Source organism: Myotis yumanensis, unplaced genomic scaffold, assembly GCF_028538775.1.
Source record: "Myotis yumanensis isolate MYYU_CA2020_CCGP unplaced genomic scaffold, mMyoYum1.0.hap1 SCAF_4, whole genome shotgun sequence".
In the NCBI taxonomy this organism is placed as follows: Eukaryota; Metazoa; Chordata; class Mammalia; order Chiroptera; family Vespertilionidae; genus Myotis; species Myotis yumanensis.
The window spans coordinates 102693890-102705530 of record NW_027223755.1 but is presented as its reverse complement, the minus strand read 5'-3'; the positions used below and the strand labels follow the sequence as shown (position 1 = coordinate 102705530).

The following is an 11641-nucleotide window of genomic DNA, read 5'->3' as shown; positions in this document are numbered from 1 at the left end:
TGGGGCCCAAGTGGAGGCATCAAAACTACACCCTCAAACACCATTGAAAGTTTCAATAGTAGACTAGGAGAAAAAACAAAACAAAAAAACAAACAAAACAAACAAACAAAAACCTACACCCTCAAGGCGGGACCTGGGAAGCACAGCTGAAGCTGTGAAGGTGGCTCTCTCTGGGCAAGAAGCCCGTCCTGCAGGCCACAGGGCACGCTCCCCCCCAGTGACTGTCACCTGGGGCCTCGCTCCCCACCAGTGACTGTCACCCGGGGCCTCGCTCCCCCCAGTGACTGTCACCTGGGGCCTCGCTCCCCCCCAGTGACTGTCACCTGGGGCCTCGCTCCCCCCAGTGACTGTCACCTGGGGCCTCGATCCCCCCCAGTGACTGTCAGCTGGAGCCTCGCTCCCCCCAGTGACTGTCAGCTGGAGCCTCGCTCCCCCCCAGTGACTGTCACCCGGGGCCTCGCTCCCCACCAGTGACTGTCAGCTGGAGCCTCGCTCCCCCCCAGTGACTGTCACCCGGGGCCTCGCTCCCCACCAGTGACTGTCAGCTGGAGCCTCGATCCCCCCCAGTGACTGTCACCTGGGGCCTCGCACCCCCCCAGTGACTGTCAGCTGGAGCCTCGCTCCCCCCCAGTGACTGTCACCCGGGGCCTCGCTCCCCACCAGTGACTGTCACCCGGGGCCTCGCTCCCCCCCAGTGCCTGTAACCTGGGGTCCCTGGAGTCCGGGGCAATGACTCTGGAAGTAGGAGCAGCCCCAGCGGGTCACTGCTGGGACCTGGGGGCGTGGTGCTCCCCTCCCTGCACAGGGGTGTCAGTCCTGGTCCCAAGAAGGGGACTAACTCGGCCAGGGGACAGCAGAGGCCCCTGAGCAGCTATAGCTGTGCCCTGTCTCTTTGCGCTCCCGGTGCCAAGGGACTGGAGGCAGGGAGCAGAGGCACCGAGGTGGCAGGTGTCTTCGTGTCCTGTGGCTGCCTAAGGAATTACCAGACACTCAAGGGTCTTAAAACAACGGGGATTTACTCTGAGCTCTGGGACCAGGTGTCCGAAATCAGCCGCCAGCTGGGGGTTCCTTCTCTTAGGCTCAGGGAGAGAACGTGTCCCAGGCTCCCTCCCAGCTCCTGGGGGGCGACCATCCCTGGTGTTCCTGGCTGCACCGCCTAATTCCAGTCTCCGCCTCCATGGCCACATGGTCTGCACTCCTGTCTCTGTCCTCTTCCCACAAGGAGACCAGTCATATTGGATGAGGGCCCCTCCTTCATGCCCTCATCCAACCCTGATTACATTGCAAAGGCTATTTCCAAAGGAGGTCCCATTCACAAGTGCCAGGGGGTAGGACTTAGGCATATGTTTTGGGGGACACACGTACCCTCTAACAGCAGGGGTACCTGACTCTGCTAACCCAGAGGGGGTAGAGCTGTGGCCACCATGGGCAGGAGGAAGGTGTGTAGCCCAGGTGAACCCCGGGGTGTCCCTCGCTCCCTCGCCCTATTTTGATGGTAAGTGGACAAGTGGAGCAGGCAAGGCCTCCCAAGGCCTTGGGACCAGGAACTAGGTCCCTGAGGGGTGGGAGTCAGGGCCAGGCCCACAGAGGTGTGGCTGAGGGGAGGGTACCTGGAGAACATGATCGGGACCCCTGCAGAGGCAGGGCTGGCCTCTGCCCTCCAGCCCTTCTCTCTGGCTTCCCCAGGAAGAGCGTCTGCTGGAGCCCGAAGGGGCTGCTCCCCAGCCGTGCCAGGGACAGAAGCCCTGGGCGGTCACCCTCCTGGGCACTAAGTCATTTCCTTAGGCACTTGAGAGCCTGGCTCTAGTTTCTAGGCTGTTGAGACACCTGGTGTGGCTCCTGTGGAGACCAGCCGGTGCTCCCCTCCCATCTCAGCATCTGTTCAGGGAGTGGCCCAGGAACTCTGGGGGCTGCGCAGAATGACTAACAGTGTCCGATGGCTCACAGTTGCCTCTTCTCCCAGGGGAGCTATTCCAAAAGACAGCTCCGCCCAGGCTCAGGCTCTGGGCAGCGGGTCTGAGGTGCACCTGTGAGAGCTGCTCCCGCTGAGACCTGGCTCTTACTTGTCTGCACAGCTGTCCATGGGCCTCTGGTGGCAGGGGAAGCAGGTGGAGCGGCATGGCCCATGGACCCTCCAGTGGTGGGCCAGCTGAGCACACTTCTTTTTTTTTCTTTTCAGGGTCTTAAAAGAACAGGAAGGCCCATTTTGGGGGGGTTTTTTTGTTCTATTACAATTTTTTTTTGTTAATCTTCACCCAAAAATATATTTTCCATTCATTACTGGAGATAGTGGAAGGGAAGGAGACGGAAGAAAGGTGGGGGAAGAGAGAGAGAGAGAGAGAGAGACAGAGAGAGAGCGAGAGAGAGAGACCAGTGGGAGAAAGACACATTGATTGGTTGTCTCCCACACATGGAACCCACACCGGGAATTGAACCAGTCACCCTTTGGCGGGTGGGCCACTGTTCTAACCACTTGCCGAGGCTAATTTGTTATATTTTGAATGTCCAAGGGCACTTGGTTATTATCTGTATGAGAAGAAACAGTATGTAATCCTTGTTTCATTAATGCAGTATCTTCTCCTACCTCCCTGAAAACTTGCTCAAACTTCTTCTATTTCTCATCATTGCTAGTTTAATAGGATTGAATAACTTTTTTTTCATTTGTTTTTCCTTTGGTTTCTAACTTTCCAATTCAATGCTTTCCTGGTCTACACCAACAGTTTCCTTCATATATAAGAGCAAATCACTAAATTTTGGGCTGGTTTATGTCAAAACTTATCATCATAAACAAGTATACTTAGAGAGCAGAAGGGAGAGGGATAGAGAGATACAAACATCAATGAGAGAGAGAGGAACATCATTGATCAGCTGCCTCCTGCACGCCCCCTACTGGGGATTGGACAAGCAAACTGGGCATGTGACCTGATTGGGAATCAAACCTGGGACCTCTGGTTCCTGGGCTGAAACTCACCTGCTGAGCTACTCCAGTCGGGTGCAAGAACACTTTCTAAGGAACAGAAACAACTGTGTTTATTAACAGTTCAAATGCTGACTCGCATCTGTCAGCCTGGTTGGCTGGTGGACTAGTTGATTCTGTTCTAAGATGACTGGGCAGAGACCTGGGCCTCCCAGATGCCAGTCCTCTGTTTTGCTGGGACCAAAGGTTCTCTAGAGATGGATCCTTCAACCTCCTCCTGGGGTGACCCCGACTGCAGGAGGGAGAGGACGGCCTGGGTCCTGACCGTGTTTCCAGCCTCCTGGCTCTCACCACCTTCCTCTGAGCTGGGTGACCCTCTTCAGCCCCTGCCAAGATCTGAGTTGCCTGGGTCCCTCAAGTTCAAGGTGGCCCCATCTCCACGTGTCCTGCACAGTGAGGTGGCTTCACCCAAGCACCAGAACAGGGGGTTGCACTTCTCCCCAAGCCCCTCTTCTTCATCCCCTCCATCTGATTCCCAGCGGCCCCTCACCGATGCCGTCTCCTCCTTCTCTGCTGTGAGCTGATACCGTGCATTTGTCTGCTGCTGTGCTGTCCCTGAGGCTGGGTCTAGGAGGATGGGCAGGTTGGCTGGGCCGTTCCCTCGTCCTGCATCACTGGACAGCCACTCAGTTCCCATTCCCACAGCTGTATGGTACCAGCTGCCTAGTTTGCCTCACTCTGCCCTGTGGCTTCCTGGGACACTCCCACCTGTATTTTCCTCCTGGCAAACTTGGGGGTCACTTTGAATGTTCCAGACTTGTCTGCAGTTCACATTCTATTGGGATTTTGAAAGGGTTGATATTAGATGAGACCGTCTCTTGTTAACAACATTGAATGACATTTTATTTCGTGTGAGTGTCCTCCTCAAGGAAGTTTTGTGGTTGTCACGGACTCTAGATTAGGAATGTGTGGACCTGGTGGTGAATGGAGTCTCTAACATATGGCATCGCATTAGCTATGCCTGGGGTTAAAGATGAGTTTCTCCTTCTTTCTCTCCTGATTTGTGTATAAAACATTTGTCTTCCATCTAGACACCTTGGGAAACTTAAGCTTAGCACCTTTTCAGTTGAGGCTTTTGGCTCTTCTGGGAGGAAGATGGTATTATCTGCCAATGATAGTCATGACATTTCCCCCCCAGACCCTCAAACCACTTGTTTCTGTTTCAGGCAGATCTGCTCCTAATGCCCAAATGCCGTCTTTTCCCCGGTCTGGCCCAGCTGGTTATCGCCCAGCCTGGTGCCGGGGGACGGGAAGCCTGGGTCCAGCATCAGGCTGGGCGCTGGGGCCTGTGGCCTCTCACGGACAGCTCTGTGACTTGCCTTCCTGTCATCTGGGCTCAGAACCAGCCGCAAACCCACATCCAGTGTTGAGGTGGGCGATGGTGGGGGCTCTGTCCAGACCAGAGGCAGGGAGGGAGGAAGCCCCCTTATCACCCAGAGATCTCCCCCCTGGGCCTGTGGGACTTGCTGGGTCTGGGAGCCCAGCTCCTTCCCTCCTGGGTGCTCGCTCCCCCCACCACGGGGCCCCCTGGGCATGTTGGATCCTGGTTGTTTCCTGTGGAGATCCCCAGAGTCCCCTGAGGATTCTGGGTGCCCCCGGAGACACCCACATCTCAGCAAGGATGACAGGGACTCTGGCCCCAGGAGGGAATGATGGGTTTCTAGAGACCTGAGCTCATGAAAGTGCTGCAAGGCATCCCTTGATGGTCTCCTCACTGGGCTCACGGGGCACAGAGGACCAGGCAGTGGTTCAGGTGTGGGAACCCCTCTTCCTTCTCCTCTCAAACCACTGTCTGGTCCTGTCCCATGCTTGGTGGAGAATGATTCTCAGAATGTCAAAGGGCAGAAAAGTCTGTCCCTGGTGGGTGGCCGGCCTCTGCCTGGGATTGAACTTGGGAAACAGAGCTCCTCCATTCAGAAAGCAGGGAGTGTGAGAGGGGGGTTGGCTCCCAGCGCTGTGGGGGTGCAGGCGTGTGCAGAGGGTGAGGAGAGGTTTGGAGAACTAGCACTAAATTGGGACCTCTCACACCCTTTGCTGTGCATTTTGACAAAGCTTGATCATGCATAGGATGTATGAGGACAGCTGAGCAGATGCCTGAGTGTCCTGGGGCGGCCGTTACAGATGCCACAGACCTGGACCTTTACATAAAACTTTATTCTGTCACAGTGTTGGAGGCTGGAAGTCTACAATCAAGGTGTCAGCTGGTCCCACAACCTCCAAATGCTCCAGGGAAGCTGCCTCCTCCATCTCATGGTGTTGCTGGCAAACTCTGTCAGCAGGTCCAGCGAGTCTGTCCTTTCTGGGGGACACTGTGAGCCTCAAAAGAAGGAGGGGGGCAGAGGGAGCACTGGGCCTGCTGCTCTCCTCCCCCCTCCCCCCGCCCCTGCTCTTGGCTAAGGTGCCAGCCCCCATCCCATCCGTGCCCCTGCTCTGTGTTGTTTCAGAGCATCTGATTATTTATCATTTATTTAGTTCCTCACTGAGGACATGCTTATGGATTTTAGGGAGAGGCAGGGAGAGAGAGATGTGAGAACCATCCATCGGTTGCCTCTTGTACGCATCCCGATCAGGGAATGAACCCTCATCCTAGGTATGTGGTCTGACTGGGAATTGAACCTGAGACCCTTCAGTGCACAGGACGATGCAAAGCATCTCATTTCTTTCTTTTTCTTGTGCAAACTGTCATCTTACCACTGAAATGTCTCCAGACCAATATTTTTATTATTTTTATTTTTTGTTAATCCTCACCAAGGATATTTTTCCATTGATTTTTAGAGAGAGTAGCAGGGAGAGAAAGAGACAGAGGGAAATATTGATGTGAGAGAGACACATTGATTGTTCGCTTCCTGAATGAACCTCAACCTGCAACCAACGTATGTGCCCTTGACGAGAATCGAACCTGGGACCCTTCAGTCCACAGGCTGACATTCTACCCACTGAGCCAAACCAGCTAGGGCTCCAGCACCAATACTGAGTGTCTTCTCAGAGGAAACACCATGTATCTTATCTGATAGCTGGTCTGCTGGTCACCACTGGTCCCACTGAAGAGATAAGCACCGCCTCCTCCCATGCCCCACCCCAAAGGAGGGTGGTTTCCCCTTGGGCCTGTCTGGGCAGGAGGAAAAAGGGCTCAGAGGGTCCAGGACAGAGGCAGACAGACCTGGCATGGTGAGGACGCTGCTCAAAGCCCCATCCTCTCCCTTCCCAGGCTGTGTCCCCGCCCCACAGCTCCTCACTGGCTCTCCTCCCTGCCCTCTCCCCCTGCAGATGCTGTGGCTGCTGGTCTTGACTCTCCCCTGTCTGGGGGGCTCCGTACCTCTGACCTCTGGTAGGTCCTGACCCCCAAGCCTGGCTTTTCTCCAATCCCCTGACTGACCTCTCAGAGGCCGCCCCTGGGATGGGTGGCGATCCCCCTCTGAGGGTGGCTCTGGGAGGGACTGAGGATGGGGCCATGCTGAGTGCCGGGCAGCAGTGCCTGGGTCCCTGATGGCTCCTCCTCTGCTTCCCCAGATCCTGGCCCAGGGACTGAGCTGGTGGGCATCGTTGGGGGACATGATGCTGCCAATGGCAAGTGGCCGTGGCAGGTGGGCCTGTGGTTCTGGAATCAAACAAGTTCCCAGTGGAATCTCACTTGTGGGGGCTCCCTTATCCATCGCCAGTGGGTGCTGACCGCTGCCCACTGCATTCCAGGGTAAGTCCCTACTCTGCTAGCACCCGGGGGGGTGGACAATGTTGGAGGCATGTGATGTGTGTTGGGGGCAGATGCTGGGCTGAGTGGCTGCAGACCCCCCACCAGGATTCAGCTTCCTGGTGCTCCCCTTGCCCACCACAGAGGGGAGGTCTCTGGGCCCTGAGGGGCTGGCCCACTCCCTTCCACAGCCTCTCAGAAGCCTTTGGCCTTCTGTCCCCAGGAGAAACCCAGTGACGGGGCACTTTAAGGTCCAACTAGGACAATGGAGACCCTCATACGGTGACAGTGTGCAGGTGGCCAGGATCATCCGCCACCCCAAGTATAGCCTTGAAAATGAAGCAAAAGGTGGGGCGGACGTGGCACTTCTCAAACTGGAGGCCCCCGTGCAACCATCTAACCTCATCAGGTGGATCAGCCTCCCGCCAGCCTCCTCCGCGTTCCCCCCAGGCACACAGTGCTGGGTGACTGGCTGGGGCGACATTGCTTTTCAAGGTAAAAACCAGAACCCGGATGACACCCGGGCGATGCAGGGGGCGGGCCAGGCTTTACAGAGGAGGCTCAGCTGGGATCTGAGCTGGGCTCCCTCCGGGGTCTCCCTTGGGTGTAGGAGGCCGACAGCTCGAGAGGAGTCTGTTAAGGAGCAGAGACCAAAGTAGCAAGAGTGAGGCATGGCCATGGGCATCTTTTTTTAAAAAAATATCATCCAGGGATATTTTTTCCATTGATTTTTAAAGAGAGTGGAAGGGAGGGGGAGAGAAACATTGATGTGAGAGACATATCTATTAGGTGCCTTCCTGACTGGGGCTGGGGATTGAACCTGCAACCCAGGTACTTGCCCTTGACCAAGAATGAAACCTGGGACCCTTCGGGTCAGTGCTCTCACCACTGGAAACACTGGCCAGGGTGCCATGGGCATTTCTCTCCCTCACTCTGCACCAGGCCGTGTCCTCCCTTCTGGGGTCCCTGTTCTCCCTGAGTCTCGATAGTGGGATGGAGAACGAGGAGAGAGAACTTCAGTGACTGCTCCAGGATTCACTATTAAATGGACAGTCAAATTTGACAGTAGGGCCGCTCACTCTGCATTTCTTGCGGAAAGCACTTACTCTGATTTTTCCCAATAAAAATTATTTGTGCATAAAAATATATTTCTCTGTTTCTTTTTGGAGCTTGGTGCCCACAGTGTCAGCCTAGAGATTATCAGCCCATTGGCCTTGAGTGAACCCAGACAGTTGGGGTCTTGGGTGACTCCCTGGGTCGCCCTGGAGGCACTGAGGCTCAGCGTGTGGTTCTAGAACCTGCGGCCTGTGACTGTCCGCCCCCTCAGGACTACAGGCTCACTGGGCTTCTTCTCACAGAGCCGCTACCACCGCCCTACAATCTGCAGGAGGTGGAGTTCTCCATTGTGGCGGATGAGATCTGTCGGCAGCAATAGGGCAATGTTATCACCAACGACATGCTATGTGCTGGGACCTGGGGACGGGGCACGTGCCAGGTGAGACCCCTAGACTGTGGCCTCCGTCGGTTGCTCCTGCCTGCAGGGGCCCTGAGTACTGACCACCTGTCTCCTCTTCCCACAGGGTGACTCTGGGGACCCCTTGGTCTGTAAATGGAGGGGTACCTGGGTCCAGGTAGGCGTGGTGAGCTGGGAGCCGGAGTACTGTTTTGCCAACTTTCCTACAGTCTATGCCCGAGTGACATCCTTCTTGCCTTGGATTCGCGGTCATATTCATTCCTCTCCTTGAGCCCGGGGCTGGGCAAGGATGCTGCCCAGGAGATGAAGACAGGCCCTCCAGGGTGTCTGGGGGACCCTCCCTGCTCCCGCCCAATGGCAGCTCTTCATTGTACCTAGCGCCCCTCCAACCCTCCCCCCGCCCCCACCTGCTCTGAGATCCTCCTGCCTCAGCACCTCCATCAGCCTCTCTCCCCTGACAGGCAAAAGGGAGAGGCGGGGTGTGCTTTGAAGTCAGGCGTGCACTGCAGGACTCCTGCCTCCTCCCCACCTCCTGTAGCTCATTAAACTGCATGAAAAACTGCTCTGGACTCAGTGGACTTACCTGTGGGCGTGGCCAAGGCGGCCAGTGGGTGGTCCGTGCTGCTGGGGGAGCCCAGGCTCTGGGAGGGGGACCAGGTGGGATGGGCAGCTATGGCTGCAGCTGGAAGAGGGCGACCTGGCGGCTCTCCTGGCTGGGGTGGAGGTGAGTCTGCTGCCCGGGGCTGGAGGCCACAGCCCGGAGGGCCGCCCCAGAGGGTGCAGACCGTCCCTGTTCCTCCTTCAGTCGCAGTCAGTGTGTCATGGAGGCTTTAATGACCTGGACGTGGCCGCATGCAAACAGGAGGTGCTGTGTTTCCATGGTCACCGCTGCTCCCTCTGACCCCGCGGCGCCGAACCCCCATTTTCCAATGTGATCAACTCCTGGGACCAAATGAAGTGCAGCCTCATTTCCACCAGATCCTCAGTCTCCCATTCTGAGCTTCTCCCCAGCAGGGCGGACCTACAGGGGCCTGGGACCAGCCAGTCCCCCTCTTCCCGGCCCCACCTTCCTGTTCCCTGGTCCTGGTTATTTGGAGAGGAGGGTGGAGAGGGGACCCCCATCCTCCCGAGGCCGCTGAACTGGAGCTGGCGCCCCTGCTGGAGAGGCACTGAGGTGCACCGTCCGCTCAGGCTCCGCAGAGCCCCTCCTTTCTCCGCAAGGTTGGGCGGGGCTCCCAGTGGACAGAGGAGCCTCAGTTTCAAATCTAGGGAGTGAGAAGGGGCTGTGGAGCCCCTCCTGCCCCAGGCAGTGATGTGCACTTCCTGCTGGAGTAGAATTTGGAGGGCATGGCTGGTGCCCGGATGGGGTGGGTCCCGCACCTGCAGGTTGGGGCCAGGACCCAGGAGGGCCTGTGGAGCCTGAGGCGGCCTGTACTGTGGGTGAGGGGGCTCCATACCCTGCAGCGACAGGCTGGTCCCCAGTCTGATTCTACAATGGGGTGGCGGCCTTCCAGACCTTTCAGTGCCAGGACCCCTCCCCGAGGCCAGGGTGGAAAGCCCTCCTCTGTCACTGTGACCCGGTCCTCAGGGGAGGGCTGGACTCCGAGTTAGGGAGAGTGGAAGCTCCAGGGCAGGCGGATCAGGAGCTGCGTCCCCCATGTGCCCTGAAGTCTGGGTTCCTGGCAGCCAGGATCTCTCCAGGAAAGCCTCTTCCTGGGAAAATGAGGCCCGAGACTCAGCTGGAAGGCACCACCATGCAGATGGCCCCCTTGGGGATCTGCTCGGCCCAGGGAGGGAGTATGGGGTGACACAGCACAGCCTGGCCCTGTGCCCTCGCCCTCGGGTTCCAGGCACACATTCTGCCTAAGTGACTGCCTGTCCACGGGGCCCTGTGTGTGGGCGGCTGCCAGGTGGTCCACACACATCCAGGTCCCCTGTGCCCCCAGGAGGGTGTGGGCTGCCTGCCTTCCCATTGGGCTCTGGGGACTGTGAGTCTTTGTAGGGCTTTCCTCCCTGGGTGAGGGTGTAGTCAGACCTTTTGTGTTTCTAGGAGTAAAATTGAGGGTCTGAGTGACTCAGAGGCCAGTGCTCCCAAGGGAGGGAGAAGGACCTAGAACTTGGAGTTGGAGGGAAGGTTGGAGTCAGACACACCTGGGCCTGGGGCTGTGCCTGAAGGCATGGACAAGAGGTGGCCCCGGCAGGACTCTCTCTCAGGAGGATGGGCTTAGAGCCACTGCTCCCCCCCTCCCCCCATTTGCCTGGAATCACAGCCTGAGCACCTCCCATCCTGGGCTCAGCAGGAATCAAGGTGGGCGGACCCAGATGCCTGGGCTGCAGATGGACAGGAGGGCATGTTGCCTCTGGTCTCTGAAATCTTTTCTAACTGAGCCTGGGCCTTCAGAGGTCGGTGACACTGAAGCAGCAGGGCTTTGTCCCCCAATAGAGACCCTGCAGGCCAGGTCGGTGCCCATGGGGACCCTAGGGAGGGCCCACACAGGGGTCCTCAAACTGCGGCCCACAGGCCACATGCAAATACAAATATTGTATTTGTTCCCTTTTGTTTTTTTACTTCAAAATAAGATATGTGCAGTGTGCATAGGAATTTGTTCATAGTTTTTTTTTAAAAACTATAGTCCGGCCCTCCAACAGTCTGAGGGACAGTGAACTGGCCCCCTGCTTAAAAAGTCTGAGGACCCCTGGCCCACACTCATTGGCTTCTTCTTGACTGAAGTGACAAGAGACACCTTCAGGGCTTGGAATGGAGACTCCATGAGGGCCATGCCCTTCCAGGTGGACATCACACCTCAGTCACCACCAGGCTCTCCCCCTGTGTGGTGTCCTGGGGTCACAGTGACAGCCCCCGACTGGGGAGTGTGAGCTTAAAACAACACAAATGCATCCTCTTAGCAGCTGGAGGCCAGGAGCCCACAATCAAGTTGTTCTGGGGCCACACCTGTGCCCAGGCTCCTGCCTCTTGCAGCTGCTGGTGGTGCTGGGACCCTTGGTTGGGGAGGAACCCCTGGACTGACCCCCCCCCCCTCCTTCCCACCCCTCTGTGTGCTCTCCGCATCCTCACCTCTTCCCACAAGGAACCATCATTGCATTAAGGGCCTCCCCCCCTCCACTCTGACCACATCTGAACTAGTTGCATCTGCACTTATTTCTAAAGCAGGTCAGGTTCTGAGGGACCGCACTGGTCCACACTGACTCCCTCACTGGTGAGGTTACAGGCCACCAGGCTGTGTGCTCCTGAGAGGGGGAGCGCGCCCCTGAGGAGGCAGGGCCTGGCCACAGCAAATCTTTAGGATTCCCACGGCTCAGAACCCAGGGGCCCCCCATGTAAACAACAGGCCAGTGAGGGCCTCTGCCCCTCTCAGGGAAGCAGCGTGCTCCCCACCGGCTGGCCACACAACAGGCTGCTGGCTCTGAGTGGTCCTAGCGCTGGACAGGGCTCTGCTGCAGGTCCAGCTGCACTGGCGACACAGGTCCCAGCAGACAAGAT

At 57.3% G+C, this 11641-nt stretch overlaps 1 pseudogene; it reads left to right on the top strand.

Annotated features, from left to right (window-relative positions):
• Positions 1–3174: 3174 nt before the first annotated feature.
• LOC139009508 (mastin-like) lies at positions 3175–8410 on the top strand (annotated as a pseudogene).
• The last annotated feature ends 3231 nt before the right edge of the window (positions 8411–11641 follow it).